At 46.5% G+C, this 19252-nt stretch overlaps 1 long non-coding RNA gene and 1 pseudogene across 3 annotated transcripts; both read right to left on the bottom strand.

Moving 5' to 3' along the window:
- Positions 1 to 1204: 1204 nt before the first annotated feature.
- LOC123137627 (pentatricopeptide repeat-containing protein At1g74900, mitochondrial-like) lies at positions 1205 to 9946 on the bottom strand (annotated as a pseudogene).
- A 375-nt stretch (positions 9947 to 10321) lies between these two features.
- LOC123137625 (uncharacterized) lies at positions 10322 to 12113 on the bottom strand. 3 transcript variants are annotated; one of them, XR_006468384.1, is made up of 3 exons: positions 11842 to 12099; positions 11657 to 11763; positions 10322 to 10928 (listed from the first exon to the last, which is right to left on the bottom strand). It is a non-coding gene; the product is annotated as an uncharacterized lncRNA (long non-coding RNA). The 3 variants fall into 3 exon arrangements; XR_006468383.1 differs by having other exon boundaries at positions 10322 to 10921; positions 11842 to 12089; XR_006468382.1 differs by having other exon boundaries at positions 10322 to 11763; positions 11842 to 12113.
- Positions 12114 to 19252: the final 7139 nt, after the last annotated feature.

Below are 19252 nucleotides of genomic sequence, written 5' to 3'. Positions count from 1 at the left end.
TGGTGTTGTTTTACTCATGTAATCATTGTGATTACATGTAATGAAGTGAGCACTTACAAGGACGAAAGATGGTAAGCTCATCATGTAGGGTACAAGGTTACTAGAAACAGTTTATGTGTGCAACCAAACAACGTGTTTTGCAGAACACTCATACACAGGCAACCAGACACAAGGCATAAATTGTTGCCTTGATGTAGGGGAGGCAATATGCAGGCAACCAAACAATTTGCAAAACATGATTTTCTGCATGCATTACCTTAGCCAGAACCATATAAGTCATAGATGCGAAGGGGGGAGAAATCGACGCAAACAACCAAACGCGTCCTATATGCCCTTCCACACTGCCCATCAAACATATGTGGACCAGTCCACACGTCCAAATTCCGGCAAACCAAAAATAAACCTGGAAAGTTCTGTAGATATCCAGACAGCCGCCACGTCGGACTACCGCCCTCCGGCCCACACAAAAACCTCATCTGGAGCCCTGCATTTCTCACTTTGTTGCTCCGCCTTTGTTGTGTATCTGCATAGTCTAGGACCGCCGTCGTCGTTGTACTACTGACTGCGCCGCCCAGGCCTTGTCGGACCTTTGTCGTGCCACACGAGCGTCAGCCGAGTTGCCTACACTTCACTTCCAACCCTGGCCCGGCCTCCACCCAGGTCCACTTCATTCCTGCACATTGTGTCCATGGATTGTAATATTTATATTTGAATTTGTTGCATTGAAATATTTGCACAACATGATTATGGATGAAGGATGATTTTGTTTTAGTTATTTTAAATGCTTCAAATATAGCATAAAAAACAGGGACAAACATATTCTAACCTATAAGAAGGCTGGCCAACTCGGCCTCCCAAGGCTCCCCTGGAATGGAGCTTCGCCGACCATTTGATCTGGATCAAAACTCATTTCAGACGTTGGGTCTGCGCTGTTTATTTTAACTGTGCGGTTGTTTTTTCGCTTCCATGACTAATGGGCTCATCCGACCCTTCTATTGGCTGGGTGAACTGCTGGCAGGTGCGAACGAGCGTATCCTCGCACGCTGCGCGTCTTGTGATGTACTCCCTCCGTTCCATAATGCAAGACGTTTTTTGACACTAGTGTAGTGTCAAAATACGTCTTGCAGGGATGGAGGGAGTACTATAGAGTTGGATGGCTGCCGCCCTATAAGCTGTCCAAGGCATTCATTTCGATGGCCGACAATGGATATGCCCTCATTACATATTGTTACAAATGAGTCCCGTAGGCTAATTCCAATATTTGGCTCCTAGGGCATCTTCAATGGCCTTCATCAAATATACTTCACCAAATGTTCACAGAGAAGTCTACGAACATCCGATCAGACGGACATCATTCAATGCTATCCCTCACAATTTTCTCCATTTGCCAGGCCTTCTCTCTTTGTCAATTCACTGATACATTTAAATAATTAAAAACAAATGCAACTAACAGTGAAAACATCAGATCTTCAACAAAAAATTGTACAACCATCGAACCACTAGCAAAAGCGAATGACTCAATTTTTGGCCTCTTTTCCACCTCCCTTTTGTGCATAGTGTGCGTAGATGCCGCCAGACGATTCATGAACAAACTTTACCACATCAGGATCCAAGTTGCCGGCTTTCACGTACAAGAAAATTTGGTCCTCGCATGTTTGTTTGACCGCAAGCTTCCTCTCCTCAAGCTCCATCTTCTTCTTTAGTATTTCCATGATTGCATAATTTTCTCCGCCTTTTTTTCTCTTCTTAAGGTCGTTGCATTTGAGATATGTCTCCTCCTCCTTCATGATGTCCTTGAACTTGTCCATCATCTTGGATGCCGCCTCTTCTCGCTTCTTCGCGGTCTTCCTTGTCCAACTAATCAACTTCATCCCCTCCGACGTCAGTGGTTTGATGGAATTAGCAGTGTGGCTCCACTTGCTTTGCCCATTCAACTTGCACCAACAATTGAGCATCTTCAGTGACTTGCCCTCTTTCTTGTGGTACAATGCGAACACCCAAACGGACTAGCAAAGGAATATATTGACATGATCAACAGGTTACGTAACAGAGCAAAATAATCATTTGACCAACAAATAGAGCGATACTAAGCAAAACTTTGAGCTCTTGGAGTGCCATGTCACTTGGCCATCGGTTCATTTGTGAATACACACCATAATACTTGTTGACACCTTGAATGGTGTGTTGTCGATGGCTTTTAGAGAAGACAGTAACTTATCTGACCATGGTTTTATCGGGGGACAAATTTAGGTGGCATAGAGCTTTGATCAAAGAGAGATTAGGTCGTGTTCTGATAAATGATGGATGGAATCTGATGTTCTCTAGTGCTATTCTGGAACACTTTATAACAAATCGGATCATAGACCAATACTTATGTGCTTGCATGAGGAAGTGGCGAATCGTTCGGCAAGTCGGTTCTCCAGTTTGAGGCACACTGGCTAAGGGAGCAGATATTCCGAGACGTGGTCGAAGAAACTTGGCAGTCCTCACGGCCGGATGTTCAGAACACTGGGTTGGCTAGCATGTGTTCATGAACAACTCCATCGGTGGGACAAGACGTTCTGAAAAATCATAAAAGAAAATTAAAAAAGTGCATAGAGAACTAGAGCAAGTGTTAGAGATGTGCTATCTCAGGAAAATGTTACTAGGCAGAGAGAACTTGCGGATGAGCTGGAACAATTGCTGTAGATAGAGGAGATTCATTGGGCCCAAAGAAGCCAGATAAATTGACAAGAATACGACATATTTCCAAAAGTTTGCTTCAGCTCGTAGGCTAAAGAACCGTATAAACAAGTTACAAGATGATCAAATCGTATGGTGGGAGGGTACTACATATCTAAATCCCCTCGTATATGATTATTTTGCGGGAAGGGATGCGACGGCAGCCGTCAAGCTTTGCATGCGCGAAAAAATGATTGTTTTGCAGGTATTTTCTCTACAGAGATAGATGAACCGGACCCAAGTTTGATTGAAAAGGTTAAGCCGAGGATAACGGTACAAATGAACAAAGCTTAGTGAAACCATATACTCCAAGAGAGGTAAAGAAGAAACCTTCCTCCATTGGTGATATCTGATATGAAAGCTCCGGGTATGGACGGGTTACATGCTATCTTCCTTAAGAAATGTTGACTTGATCTTGGGTGATGTTCTAATTTCTGAAGTTCTGAATGCTATCAATAACAAAGCTATTCCAGAAGGATGAAATAACATGGTCATCGTCCTTTTCCAAAGGTGGAGAACCCGGGAAGAATTACCCAATACATGCGAATAAGTCTTTGCAATGTGTTCTATAAGGTGATATCTAAAATGGTAGCTTCTCGTCTTAAACTTTGCCTTGATAAAATTATTGCACCGGTTCAAAGTGCTTTGGTTCCAAGCCGACTTATTACGGATAATATCTTATTAGCCTATGAATGCATTCATACAATAAAAATAAAAGGAAAGGCAAAGAGGGGTATTGTGTTGTAAAGCTTGATGTGCCTAAAGCTTATAACCGTGGAATGGAAATTCTTGGAGAGGATGATGGAAAAACTGGGTTTTCAAACTGGGTTTGTGGAGCTTTTAATGACTGGTGTTACTTCTGTAAAATACAAAGTGAAGTATAATGACCGAGAAACAGAAGGATTTAACCCTAAAGGGGGCTCCGACAAGGGGACCCCTTATCACCATATTTATTTCTTATGTGTGCAAAGGGTTTATCTAGTGCTTTGGCTCATAAAGATGAGGTTCGTGGGCTCGTGGCATTGAAGGTGTGCGGGTGTGCAGAAATGCACCATTAGTCTCTCATATATTATTCTCAGTTGATTCCTTAATCCTTATGAAAGCAGATATGAATAATGCAACCTTGTTGAGATAGGTATTGGATGAATATTGTGCAAGCTCCCCACAATTGGTGAGTGAAGGGAAGTTCAGTATATTTTTCTGTCCCAATGTATCAGAGCTAAGGTCTTGAGTTCAAGTCCTGGTGATGCGGAGCATCCTTCCATCATCCCCATGGACTCTACACCAACACATCAAGCATTATGTGGACCTATGACAAGAGCTCGAGCACGCGCAATGGAAACCGAGGTGAACTCCTTCCTACTTAACATGCATTTGGACACAAGTGGAACTTGGTTGCTACCTCACCAAAATGCACTATGTATCATTAGGTACGAAGAGGAATGCTCCCAAGGAGCTAAGGAACATCACCAAGGAGAAGGAGAAGCACCCCAAGACCTCGAGGAAGAAGAAGGCGTCCAAAAGAAGCAAGTCTGCAGGTCCCAGGCAACCCCGTGCGCACGGGCGTGTACCGTGCGCACGGGCCCAACTAACCCCGTGCGCACGGGCCCTACAGGATGGCTGCCCGAGGCTGCTATTTTGGGCCTCCACTTCATCCACTTCACCCTGAAGCCTATATATTCCATACCTAGGGTCATGTTTAGGGTCAGCAAAGACATATGTGACATATTTGAGAGCTTGCTCCTTCTACCACTCCATTGGAGATCAAGGCCTCTTAGGAGAGGATCCACTTGTGGATTTCAAGACCTCCACTTGGAGAAGATTATCATCAAGATCTCACCTCCTTAGGAGTGGGAAGAACTCTACCTAGTGCTTGTTTCCTATGATTGTTCATGTATTCTTGTGGATCTATGCGTTTGGCTGTTTGCTATTCTAGTGGACGTGTAATTGGGTTTTGTTGGAGTGATTTCCTCTTTGTGTTCTTGGTGTTCATCCCCTTTTCCCCCTCCAAGTGTGAAAAGATCCCTCTTAGGGTTTTCACCCTACAACATCTTGCTTTCGCAATTTATCTCAAACTTGATGTTGCCCCCTTTGTGTCTACGTATAGGTCTCTTGAGCCATACCTCTGAGTCTATCCACGTGTTGGCTTTCCGCATTACACGTGAGAGGGGGTATTGAAATGTATATGTGGATTGCCTAGCCCTTTCCATCAATTCGGACTTTTGGTTGCGTTGGCTAGTGCATGAAGCTTAACAGTCACACCTACTTAGTTCAATTTGTGATGCCGTGATGCCGTATGATAGACAATTTAGGCTTTCTGTTGATTTTCTTGAGAAAGTAGAGCTAGAGACTTGGATAAATTGGAGTATCACTTCATAGGTAGACTCACCACCCACGAAAAGAGGTGATAAGAGACAATTTGATGCAGACAACCTAAAGGGCCTAAGACGACCAGGGTGGGGAATCGGTGCAGACAACTATGCATGCCTTAGATGTATCCCAGGCTTGGTTAAGGAATCGATGTAGGCAGCAAAGATATCCTAAATGTACCCAATGAGACAATGAGTATGAATACTATTTGTGCTACAGCATACATTCTAGAGATTTGAGAGCATCTCTAGCAGATCCTGTATAAGCTCGCCGGCCCTTATAATTCCAGCCAATTTACAGGAAAAGGTAAAATTTTGGCCCGAGAGATCCGGTACATAAAGCCCGGCCCGTAAAAAATACCGGATCCCGGCCGATTTAGGGTTCCTATCCAGCATATCACGCGCCCGCCTCCGCCGCACCCCCCCCCCCCGCGCGCGCGCTCCAGTGACCGTTTCTAGCGCGCAGAGGCCATTTTCAAGTAGATCCATGTCGAGCGGAGGTCGCGGGCGTGGCGGCTCACCGCCGCACAAGCAGGCCCGCCACGACGATGAGGCCGGCAGCTCCATCCGCCCCCCGGTCGAGGAATGGTGCTCCAAGTAGGCGAGGGAGCGCAACACCCTCTCCCGCAGCCGAAGGGCGTGGAGGAAGTTCGACGAGATCGGGGACATCCTTTGGCCGACCACCAAGCGTTTCCGCAAGGCGGAGCTCGAGCTCCTCGAGGCGAAGGAGGCGGTCGTGGCCAGAAGAAGGTGCCGCCACGCGGCTCGAGAAGGCCAAAGAGGAATACCAGCTGGTGTACTCTCTCCAACTCCGCGGCCGAGTACTATCTCAATGTCAAGCCCTAGAGTAGTTTAGATTAGGTTCATCTACTATGTTTTTAAGTTCATGTGTTTGAATGTGTGATGAACTCCGCTGAACTATGGTGATGCGAAGTCTAAGTTTAAATTATGTAGTATTGTATACAGGATCTGCTCTGTTGTGTCTTCCGCGGTACTGCAAAATCATTCTACAGGATCCCTTAAACGAAATTTGCGGTACCGCGTTTTACAGGATTTGCTAGAGATGCTCTGATCCATTTATAAATAAGTAAATTGAGACTCTTACGTCTAAGTCGATTATGAAAAGTATAGCTTCAGTTCACAAATAATATTGATTGCACTTTTATTCAAAAATCTTCTCTAAAAAAGTGCAAGTTGCACTTTGCACTAAACATAAATTGCACTTTTCAGAAATCGACTTAGATATAAGAAAACCTCATGCGACTAAGAACCAGCAAAACCACTGGAAATTATCAGACAGCCCATGGCCAACAATTTGTAGACCAACCTTGTACAAATTCCAGAGTCAAATAAATATGCACATAAGTCAGGTACGGCCTTTTGGCATGGACATGGTCCAACAAAGCCTTGCGTAGTTATTAGGTTGTCAACTGTCAAAATATTAGTTGCGGACTGGTATTTTTCTAATGTAAGTTGACTTGAACTTGGCTCTTTAACGTACAGAGTTGAAAAGGTTGCTCAGCTCTGGCTCTCTACTTTCATGATCCAAGGTAAAAGCAGGTGAGCCTGAGTCACTCGCTAGTTCTTTTAACACATGCATAGTTCAATCTACTCATCATGCAAGGGTCTAAGAGTCTTTGCATTGTAGGTTTCTCACAATGTCTGGATGCGAAGGTTTTGGATGCACAAAAAGGCAGGAAAGAGAATTTAATAGAAAAGGTGTACCAAGCTACCAATGGGCGTGAGAGAAGAATGGCAAACGAGAGTTCAGGGACTCCTGCTGAATACGTTGGTGGTAAACTATGATCACCCATCGGAAGGAAATCAAAGAAGATTTCAGTATATTCTTTCCATAAATTCCGTGTATCAAATCTCCCGATACTGCTAGTAAACCAGAAAATGAATGTATGTCATCTTTTATAAGGCTTGTGTATATTGCAGGCATTGCACTCATGTGGAAATGTTATGTTGGAGGATGGACTAAAGGTCATGTACCCTCTCTTGATAGTTGATACGAACATCAACGTTTATCTGCCTATGATATGTTTGCTTCTGACTTAGTCTAAAGAATATGATAAGAGTCAGAAACCAATACTGCTTGTCACTTCTTACAGCCAGAATAGTAGTACACACAACTACATGAGACTAGCCATCAAACTAGTTTCAGAAAGGAATTTATTGCTCGCGACAGCTAGAATGAATCAGCACACGTATATGTGAAAGCCCGACACAAACTATGGAGAAAACACCAAAATAAGTATGTTTATCTTGAACAACAGAGTACCTACCTTCTTGGCGTCTGGCAGTATGTTCGCTCACACAGTCAGGTCAATAAAGACAACACTGCTTTGCTAGATATCCAGCACCCGCAAAACCTGTAAAGAAGAAATAAAACAAAATAAATATTTTACTTATTATTTGTGTTTGCGCCATCCATATCAACCCATAACATTTACCAAAAAACAACAGTACAGATTCCACACAGCATACCACAAACTCTTTAACAATGAGCAATTTCAAGCACAACTCAAAAGTTGCCTCTGACACAATACAACTAAAAGTCACCGCTAGCTTTGTTTCTTGTTGCAAGTATTTGGGCAATTAATACAGTCTCCCTCCATGCACGATCTGGTGACTAAGAGTCTCATAGCTTCGTGATGTGTTTGGCATCTAAGAGTATCATTGATTAGTACTGGTTTACTAGTCCTCATCGTATTTTGAGTTAAAGTTTGACCACATATTTAACTAGCAAAATGTTAATGCATGTCACTAAAAATTATATTGTTGGATTTGTATTTGAATGTAGTTTCCAATGATATTATTTTCCTACGTATAACATATATTTTATTAGTTAAAATCATGATCAAAATACACATAGAATACTATGAGGACTTATAAACCAGGACGGACGTAGTAGCATAAAGCATGAACTGACCTTACCTTACTTCTAGAGAAACACTTGCAGCATCCTACTACTACAGATCCTAGTAACTACTCAATGGATAGTGATCGGCATACCTTTGCAATTTGATCCTTCGCAATTACAAATAGAACATGCTGTTAACAAAAGAGCTAAAACACAAGCTCAAAACAAAAATACTTAAAACTGCTAATCAGATATGCACAGACAATAGAGCAAACTCCATGGACATGTTCAGAACACATACCAATAATCAAGTGTCCCTGAAACATCAGACTGATCAGAACACCACCACAGGAGTATCAAGTATGAACTGCTAGGCACGAGGGTTGTACCCAAGCCTCAAGATGCGCAAAACATTGAATCCTTATGCCATTGTAGAACTCAAATGGCAATCACAATCTTATTTCTCGTCGCAGGCGTCTATATTTCTCTTGCATTCTCAACAGATCTCTAGAAATTTGCTGATTCCCTGTCAACATCAACCCATTCAGAACGCGGTTGAGCATGAACCTTCTAGGCAAGTAGCCTCTCTCCACCATCTCCATCACCATCCTCGCCGCCGTTGCCATGTCCTCAGCCCTCTTGCGCACAAACATTGCACTTATTATGATATTGTATGTATCTTGGTTAGGCAGGCAGTCCTCTCCTTTACTCATCCTCTCAAACAAACACAAGGCCTTCTCGATCTCCCCTTCCTCAAATGAATATCTTACTAAAACATTATATGTCTGAACGACTGGCTCACAGCCTTCATCTTTCATTCTCTCCATGAGCTTCATAGCTCGGTCAATCTTCCCAGCATGGCAGAGACCTCGAATCAAGACGGTATAGGTGACCACATTTGGCACGTAATCCTGTCGAACCATATCATCAAACACTGTGACTGCCTCCTCCACATTCCCCTTCTTACATATCACCTGGATAAGCGCATTGTAAGTTGCCACGGACTGCGTGCAACCTTCTTTAGACATTTCATCGAACAGTTTGCAAGCTTTGTCTAGCTGCCCAGCAACACCCAACCCATGAATGATGGTAGTGTACGATACGATGTCCGGCTTACAGCTCACGTCCTTGGCCCCCCTCTTCTTCATTTGGAGGAAGAAGTTCCATGCGTGCTGTATCTGCCCAGCACGGAAGAAGCCTTTGAGGATGATATTATAGGTTGTCTTCGTGGGTGTAATGCCGGACTCGGCCATCTGCCGCAGCAAGTCGAGCGCGCGGGATGTGTCCTTGACGCGGCACCATCCGTCAGCGAGGGTGTTGTACGTGACAACGTCGGGGGGGAAGCGCCGCTCGAGAGAGCGGACGAGGGAGGCGGCCTTGCTGGCATGGCGCGACTTCCCGAGCGCGTCGAGGAGGGAGTTGAACAGGGGGAGATCCTGCACGACGCGGTGGGAGCGGTGGAGCGAGAGGAAGAGGCGGACGGCGATGTCAGGCCGGCGCTACGACGCGGCGAAGCGCTCGAAGAGGATGGGGAACGTGCGCGGGGTGAAGGGCAGGCGGAGGCGCGGGAAGAGCGCGAGGATGGAGTTGGTGAGCTGGCGGGGGTGGCGGAGGCGCGCGGAGAGGTCGAGCGCGAGGTCGATGGTGCAGGGGGAGACGGCGTGCGCGCGGGCGGGGAGGTGGAGGAGCGAGTGGAAGAAGAGGAGCGCGCGCGGCGCGTGGTGCCAGAGGAGCTTGAGGACGCGGTTGGCCACAGGCGTCGGGAGAGCCGGGGCGACGGCGAGGAGGGACGCCGAGAGGGAGCGGGCCGATGCGGTGGTGAGGTTGGACGACGGGTGGTTAAGCACGAGGGCGGCGATCTGGCGCGGGCATGGGGATGATGCGGTTGAAGGCGTGGGGGATGACGGCGAGAGCGAGGTCGGCGGCGGCGGCGGCATTGGGGGAACTTCGGGCGCGGGGGGTGTGAGACGAGAGGATCAGTTACACAAAGACGAAGGAGTATTCAGTTACTTGTCGATACGAGTTCGTGTGATACTTTTCTCGTAGCACAGGAGTTTTTCCCATTTTTACAGGGAGAGAACGTCAGCTTTATTGATTTTTCTTTTTCTTTTGCGGGGTAAAGGGATGTATATTAATTAACCTGGACGTCAGCAATCCAGTTCACACAAGTTTACAATCCTTTCAGTGCCGGACCCTAACCATACGTCTCACGTCTACCAAGTGAGCTAAATGATGGCTAACAAGATTACATCCTCTTCTAATCTCTACTATTAAAGGGGGATATGCAGTCGTCGTCGTGATGGTTCGACCGCAACCCCACCCTCGATCGCATCCCGTTGCTAACACGGCCCATGAACCAGATACATCGCCACCAACTCAGCCCACGATCAGATACATCTCCACCAACTCAGCCCACGATCACGCACCGGCCAAAGAAAAACAACAGTTACGACTCAATCCACGATCACGCACCGGCCAAAGAAAAACAACAGTACCACGATCACGCACCGGCCAAAGAAAAACAACAGTACTCCATGCATTGACCAAAAAAACAAACCAAAAAAAAGACACGTCCCAGCCAAACCAACCAAAGAAACAAGTGCGGAAGCTCCATCGAGCCGTCATCGCACGTCACCAGGAACGCCAGTTTTTCCTCTCGCTGGACCCATACTCGCCCTCCGGCCACATCCGCCGGAACGGAACCAGTCCGGCCACGCCGGAACCAGCAACCTCTGCTCCCGTCTCATGGTGTTGCTCACCAAGGCCGTCTGTTCCTGCACCCATCTCCTCTCATGGTGTTGCTCACCAAGGCCGTCTGTTCCTGCACCCATCTCCTCACGCCGCAGGTACATCCTCCTGCCACCATCCTCACCTGAGGCCGTCGGAACCAGCCACCTCCGCGCGCCGGCTGTTCCTGCACCCATCTCCTCACGCCGCAGGTACATCCTCCTGCCACCATCCTCACCTGTTGCCTACAAATAAAATGCATTCATGATGTCTGAGCAAATTACCTACATTACAAAGATACTTAACTCAACCTTTAAGGACTGAACAAAAGCATAAGTACAACATGGTGTATACTTTGTTTAGTCAGGCCAGTCGAGTCTGGATTAACCTAGCAGAAGCCAACTCATCTATTTTGAGGAAGCCGGCTCAATCCAGATCGGTCATCGTCTTTGATATTATGGAGGGAGGGGGGTACCAGTACCAATATATACAATGCTAAACATGCTTATAACTTGCCAGACATAAGTAGAACTTCAGGCATCAGCCGAATTTAGCACTCCAGCATTGAGCCGAGGTTAGATTTCAAAAGCTCGGAGAAGATGGGGGCTATAAGCATACTTTCAATTTCAACCCGCTTAAAAGCAACTATTACTTACTTGCTACCCATGTGCACATGAAAATTCAAGTCACTAAAGTAGAAATTTTTCATTAGGACAGTGAATGTTTACTCAAAAAACCAGCAATATAGCGTTCCAGTGCTCCGCATTCAAATAAAATTACGTTGTTGCAGGAGGAAATAACAGAAATGGTGATTAATTTGGCTAATTAGTAGTAATGCAGTAGAAAAGCCTTAAGAAGTAGCTAGGAGATAAAAGACTATGACCAACACAACTGTACAATTAATTTATAACAATCTTATGCAAGAAATTAAGCATAGGCAATAGAATGGCAAATTAGATCGAGAAGATATGACCTCCTGGTCAGAAGGCCGAGGATCTTAGACCGAGGATCTTGGGGCATACGGTTCCATTCATTCATCCATATGAAGGTTGTTCGCGCAGAGAAATCCCATATTTGAACCTAAATATAAATAGACATGTGATCGAAGAAAAGAAACACAAAACTTTACACATTCAAGCGAAAATAATCAGAAATTACCGGCTCAGACTCCGAAGCCAGAATCTTGTTTGCTCTTTTAAAGTTCTCGACTGAGTTATCCTGATATGTTAAAAGTAAAAGTTAGAACAACACCGTCTTCTTATGAACTGAAGTGAAATTCATGCATGAAAACATATAGATCCTTTACAAAACCAACACTGCTTTCCAGCAAGTACACCCAATGCAAAGAAATCACAGCAACTGCAGAACGTTTCAGAATGGCACTTATTCCCCCAATCTGTATTGCTAATATCGTCATAATTACAGTAACCATCTAATCATCTCTACTCCTAATGGAGCAGTTGGTAGTCTCGCTTCCAGGTTTTTTTTCGTCCCACCACTTTCGTCCGGTTTTTTTCCGTAGGTTAACCGTCGTAGATTTTTTTCGATGATGGTTTCTTATTCACCGGTTTATTTACCCCTCAGCTCTTTCCTTGCAAATCAGGACTTTCCAAACGTGCACGCAATCACGGATCTAAATTTACTAACTTATCCAAATCAACCGATACCTTCCATTATTGCAAATTTCTTTAGGAAACAAATAATAGATTTTAAGGAAACAAATAAAAGATTTTAAAGACACATCATACTTTACTAATAATCACTAAAAATCAAATCTAAATTAATTAACCTTACCTTAAATCATTCAATCACTTTAATTAGAAAACATTTTCTTTCCTAACTGCACCTCGCTTAGTGTGCACATAACAATCCGAAGTAATTAGAGTCACATGATTGAATCCATTTATTTAGAGCGACATGATTGCGTTCCGGGATGGAGGCCATGATTTCGTCGAGGTCGTTGCTGCCTCCTACACTCAGGGTGTGTCGCCGAGATCGAGGCGAGCATGAGGAGCTGTGGCCACCGCCATGGTCACCTCATCGCAGGGGATGGAGCACGCCGTCGGCCTACAGCTTGTGGAGATCAGCACTTTCCAAACGTGCACGCAATCACAGATTTAAATTTACTAACTTATCCAAATCAACCGATATCTTCCATTATTGCAAATTTCTTTAGGAAACAAATAATATATTTTAAGGAAACAAATAAAAGATTTTAAAGACGCATCGTACTTTACTAACAATCACTAAAAATCAAATCTAAATTAATTAACCTTACCTTAAATCACTCAATCACTTTAATTAGAGAACATTTTCTTTCCTAACTGCACCCCGCTTAGTGTGCACATAACAATCCGAAGTAATTAGAGTCACATGATTGAATCCATTTATTTAGAGCGACATGATTGCATTCCGGGATGGAGGCCATGATTTCGTCGAGGTCATTGCTGCCTCCTACACTCAGGGTGTGTCGCCAAGATCGAGGCGAGCATGAGGAGCTGTGGCCACCGCCATGGTCACCCCATCGCAGGGGATGGAGCACGCCGTCGGCCTACAGCTTGTGGAGATCACTGTTGCTCTTCAGGTCGCGTGGTGACCGGATCTTGCCGATGTGTCCCTCCCCGACGACCTCCTCTTCGCCCGGTTGGCCGGCATGGATCTCGCCACTACTGCCCTCAACTTCTCTGCCTCGAGCTCGACGGTCAGCCACCATGGATCCCCCAGCTGGAGGGTCACGTGAACCAGCCGTCCTCCCATGCTGCAGCGGCGAGAAGGTGACATGGCTCTCCGTACACGAAGAGTGGAGTGTGGAGTTCGGTCAAGTACTTATATACTTGGCCTCTACTGCTGATCCATGTACATGGAGAAGAACAGACAACCACTCATTCATGCTTCGTTCCACTCCTTTGCGCTACATTACTGGAGGTGACATTTTCCTATCTCTCTATGTTGTAACAAGCCTGTTGCCTGCATAGTTAATGAATTTTTTATTTAAATTTATCGCTGCTTAGTGCTTTGTTGCAATTGTTCACGCAAGATTCTTATATATAATCTGAGCGTATGTAGGCATACTTAGCTTTGCTATTCCATTTTTTTGGCGCATAGAAATAAGAGTATTGTCCAGGTTAGGTATTCAATTGAGTATGGTATTTGGATTGCTATCAGAATGTCTTTTCTATGCATGTGATTTCTCACATCTGGTTATAATATTTGTGAAGACATGCATTGCACGTGCACTTGGAAGCGGGCCCGTGGCCCGCGCTGGACGGCGCCGACGCCGACCCGAGCCACCTCATCCGCGTATTCTTGGAGCTGTGGCTGGTCGATTTACATGAAATTAATTCCCTCAGTTCTGGTGGCAAATATAATACACATAATACATATTGTTATGCACTAGCGTGTATGTGTGAAATAGATGGATTATGGTCCCGTACCCAATAAGATGGATATGTGTGTGTGTTAGAGAGAGAGGGAGAGGGGGATAGAGAGTGAGGAAGACGGAGGGAGAGTGTGTGTCTGTGTGTGTGTGAGGATTTGATGGTAAAAAAGGTCGCCAATGTCGTAATATTGAACTCTTAAAGTTAATGTGGCCCCGTTGCAACGCACGGGCGTTCTTCTAGTTTTTGTAATGCAAAAGAATGCAGGTAATAAGAACATAAAGCTATAGGACATAGAGATGTCACAGGACAGAGGGCATCTGTATGATAAAGGGAAAAGAGGTATGTGTATGCCACTCACATGTCTCAACATAAGGTCTTCAATAAGCTTTCAGAACTTAGCCTAGCTTAATTTTATCAGTTTTTGATTATGAGAGGACACCAAGATCACAACCCACCAATACACCCCGGCCACCATCTGGTTTCTTCATACGAGAACAAACGGACACCACTGACTACAGTGTTTCGTCTTTCGATGATGATGACAATGTGCGCACACATGTGGCTATGATGGTTCCCATAGCCGGCAATCTCACAGCCTTTCAGCCAGTACAACATGTTCAAACGCCAATCGGTATCGACCTTACGCATAAAAAATTTCAGCTTGCATTTATACATTTGTTAACCTAAGTGGTCCACACAATGGTTTTTCAGGAAATCACTCTCGTGAAGCCACTTACTATGATCACCGTGTATCACTTCAAGGAACACAAAGCAGCATCGAGCATAATATTGGCTCAGATATAGCGGTTGGACTCAACACCTCACACACTGGTCTTGAACACATTGCTTCAAATGCAACCATTACATCTGACAAAAAACAGAAAAGGCGAGAACAATACAGAGCACGGCGGGATAGACTAACACCTGAAGAGAAGGAGAAAATCAATGCACACCGCAGAGCAGCTAGGAAGAAGAAAACAGACGAGGAGAGGAATGCCCGTCAGAGAGAAGCCAGGCAACGGATGACAGCAGAGGAGAAGCAACAAAGTAACACCCTTAGAAGGGCGGCCTACCAAAATATGATGGTCGAGGACAAGCAAGAGAGAAACAGCTGCAGAAGGGCGTCCTACCAAAATATGCCGGTCGAGGAGAATCAAGAGAGGAATTACTGCAGAAGGGTGGCATACCAAAATATGACAGACGAGGAGAAGCAGGAGACAAACGCCCGCCGAAGAGCACGTGTGCAGAACATACCACCCAAGGAGAAACAAAAGATGCTAGCTCAGCGCAATGCAATACTCACGGCTAGGCGCAACATCCCTTGCGCTGAATCCATCGCAATGCCGCGCCCAGATGCAGCTACCTTAGCTACGCCCAACCTGATGTCGACTACTCATGCCAGAGACCCCGCCGCTTCAGCTCCTTCCCCCCAGTTAGCGAGTAAGGCTGGTTACAGCTTCGAATCAGATGGTAATCCTCCCATCTCTACTCTACTTGTTATGCCCATGTGAGTTGGACCAGTATTTACCAGCTCCTCAACCGTGCAGGCGAGTATATTAGTCGTACCCTGGACAATAATGAGGCCGCCGACGAACTCATAAATGCCTCGCAGCAAACCAATGATCAGCGAATACATGAAAACCAGAATCAAGCCCATGAGCAGAGCCAGGAGACCAGAGCACAACGTAGGGCTCACGAGCGAGCTCACAAACGAGCTATGGCGGTAAAGAAAATTCAAGGGAGTGCCGGAAAACGAAGAGTGCACAGAAAAAGCATAGTAGAAGGTGAGAGGTCAGCGTTGCTAGATCGTCGTAATGCAAGCTTTGCAGCTAAGCGGAGGTCTCCACACCCAAGTACCTTGCATGTGAACAGAGCAGCAACAAGCTCAGAAACACCGCCCACAGGAGCTGCTTCACCGGCTTCCTCCCCTTCGTCGAGCACGCCGTCTTACACCATCGGGACCGATGGTAACCGTCTCACCTTTACTCCCCTCCCGGTGACCACTCACACTAAACCATTACTTACCGGCTCAACAATGTTGCAGCTGACATGGAAGCCTTCCTTAGCGGCATCATGGACGAGAATGGACTTTCCGGTGACCTCATGGATGATGAGTACTACCTATTTGGCGGTCAAGGTACTCCTAGGCGTCCTTCGCTGCCCGTCCCTCTACATTATTGGTTTATGATGTGCATCCCATCGTGACTTGTTATATCTCCACAATGCTTGCAGCATCCGACACTGATAGCACGGACCTCGATGAACCCGTAGAATCCTCCAACACGGGATCTATCGACCTAGATCCTTTCGACTATGTCTACTCGAACATCCCAGACAGCACGCACATCCTGAAGCACGCGGCAAACTGCGACCATTGCAAGGCCAAGAAGTTCCAGTACGAGACTAACGGCTTCTGCTGTCGGAACGGGGAGATTGAGCTAGCTGAACGCGAGCCTATCCCAGAGCTGATGAGGTTATGGTCAAGCGCGGATGCAGACTCTCAGCATTTCCGAGAGAGCATTCGGTTCTTCAATGGGCACTTCGCCTTCACTACCCTTGGCGTCAGCCTAGACAACAACTACACAAACATGAAGTCCGGGGTGTACACGTTTCGAGCACATGGCACTATGTACCACAAGGTGCACTCGTTCGGTCCAAGATCTCGCCCTGAACATTTGCAGTTGTACTTCTACGACGACGATCCCAGCTTAAACCATCGCAAGGAGGCCACCAAGCAATTGGACCAGCACGTTGTCAGCAAGTTAGTGGACGTCCTCAGGGAAAACCCCTACTCCCAGCAGTTTAGGAGTTTGGGTGCCCATAAGGAAAATCTCGAGGAGTACCGGATAGACCTCAACATTGACCAGAAGCTAGACCAACGAAGATATAACAGACCCGTGTCATCCGAGGTGGCTGCGATTTGGGTCGAGGGAAGCGATCTAGCAAACAGGTTCAACCGCAGCATTACACTCTATGGGGACAACAACGAGAAGTATAGTATACATGCCACAGATGGCTGTTATGACCCGCTTTCGTATCCCCTCTTTTTCCCAAGGGGGGAGCTTGGTTGGCATCCAAATATCCCTAAGCACAATGTCCCTTGGGAGGTTGCACAACAACCAAGAAGAAACCGTGATAACGATTCAGGTGCGCCTGGTTGGTATGCTTATATGCCACAAAAAGTTCTCTATCCTTCCATATGGTACCTAACCTTCTTATTTCACATCTTTCCACAGAGGGGAACAGCCGGTTGTGTGTCTCTGTCAGGGACTACTACTGTTACCGGCTACAGACGCGCCCTGCGATATTCAACCCCATACTGCACGGAGCACGCCTGTTTCAGCAGTGGGGTGTCGACATGTTCATCAAGATTGAGGGATGTAGGCTGAAGTGGATCAGGGACCACCAGACAGAGATACGTGCCGATCTATACCAAGGCCTTGTGGATAGCATCGCGGTTGGGGAGATGCGAGCGAGCGCTGTTGGGAAGAGGATTGTGTTACCAGGGACGCATCAAGGAAGCAACCGAGACATGAAGCGGAGGCATATGGACGCCATGGCACTGGTGCAGACATATGGGAAGCCTGACATCTTTTTGACTATGACATGCAATCCTAGCTGGGAGGAGATACTGAATGAGCTGCTTCCTGGCCAGACACCCCAGGACCGACCAGATCTTGTCGCACGCGTGTTCAAGGCCAAGCTAGAGACCATGAAACAAATGTTGTTCAAAAAACACATCCTTGGTGTTGTGGTAGCGTATGTGTATGTCGTTGAGTTCCAGAAGAGAGGCCTCCCCCATGCACACTTCCTGCTGATCATGAATTCAAATTATAAACTCGTGGTGCCAGAGCAGTATGATCGCCTCATATCGGCAGAGCTCCCGGACAGGCATAAGTATCCAGAGCTCTATGCCATGGTCGTGAAGCATATGATGCACGGACCATGTGGCAATCTTAATCCCAAAAATGTGTGCATGCAAGACTTGAAGTGCAAGAGCAAGTACCCACGACCGTTCAACCAGAACACCTTACAGGGGAAGGATTCATACCCGGTTTATCGACGGCGGGACGATGGTCGTCAGGCTAAGGTACGCCGTCAAATGCTGGATAACAGATGGGTCGTGCCTTATAACCCTTATCTGTTGCGGATGTTCAACTGCCACATAAATGTCGAGGTGTGCTCCAGCATCAAGGCCGTCAAGTACCTTTACAAATACGTATACAAGGGTCACGATCGAGCTTCATTCAGCATTGACCAGCCTGACAGCAACGGGGTTGTAGACGAGATTAAAAGGTACGTTGATGCGAGATGGGTTACTCCACCGGAGGCGATGTGGAGGATATTCGGCTTCAACCTTTCTGAGAGTTTCCCTGTCGGTCCTACAGTTGCCGCTTCATCTCCCTAATATGAATAGTGTCACGTTCAAAGCAGGAGAGGACCTGATCGATGTCGTTGCCCGTGATAATGCATCTAAATCAATGCTGACGGAGTATTTCCTTGCTAATCAGCAGCACGTGTGGGCTCGGGATATCCTGTACAAGGACTTTCCGGGAAGTTTCACATGGCAGAGACAGAAGTACTGGAGGCCGAGAGAAAAGCAGCACCAAGTAGGTCGAATCGTGTCAGCCCATCCAGCCGAGGGGGAGCGGTACTTTCTGCGAGTGCTGCTCAACCATGTACCAGGCAAGACATCCTTCGAGGACCTGCGGACCGTGGACGGTGTGCTCTGTGATAGCTTCCGTGAGGCTGCCGAGAGATTGGGCCTCATCGAGGCCGACAACACGCTTGACGAGTGTCTTACAGAGTCAACACAGTTCGCGATGCCAGCCTCACTCAGGAGGCTCTTTGCAACAATCTTGGTATTCTGCGAGCCAGGTGACGTGCGCGGTCTATGGGATAGGCACCTAGAGGCGATGTCTGATGACTACCGCCGATCACACACGTGCTCAAAGGCAGTGGAACAGATGGTGTTGCTTGACATTAGGGGCATGCTACAGTCCATGGGCAAAGACATAGCGTTGTTCCTTCTTCCGGACATCGACGAGACCTATGACACTACTGGAGGCGAGGCCAGAGAAGTCACCGAGGAGTCATCCATCGAGGTTGACGCGAACGATGCTGCTTTAGCGTCCTCACTAAACCCTGAGCAAAGGCTTGCATACGACGAGATACTGGCAGCAGTCGAT

The sequence above is a fragment of the Triticum aestivum genome, chromosome 6B (assembly GCF_018294505.1).
Source record: "Triticum aestivum cultivar Chinese Spring chromosome 6B, IWGSC CS RefSeq v2.1, whole genome shotgun sequence".
In the NCBI taxonomy this organism is placed as follows: Eukaryota; Viridiplantae; Streptophyta; class Magnoliopsida; order Poales; family Poaceae; genus Triticum; species Triticum aestivum.
This window is presented reverse-complemented; position numbering and strand designations above follow the sequence as displayed.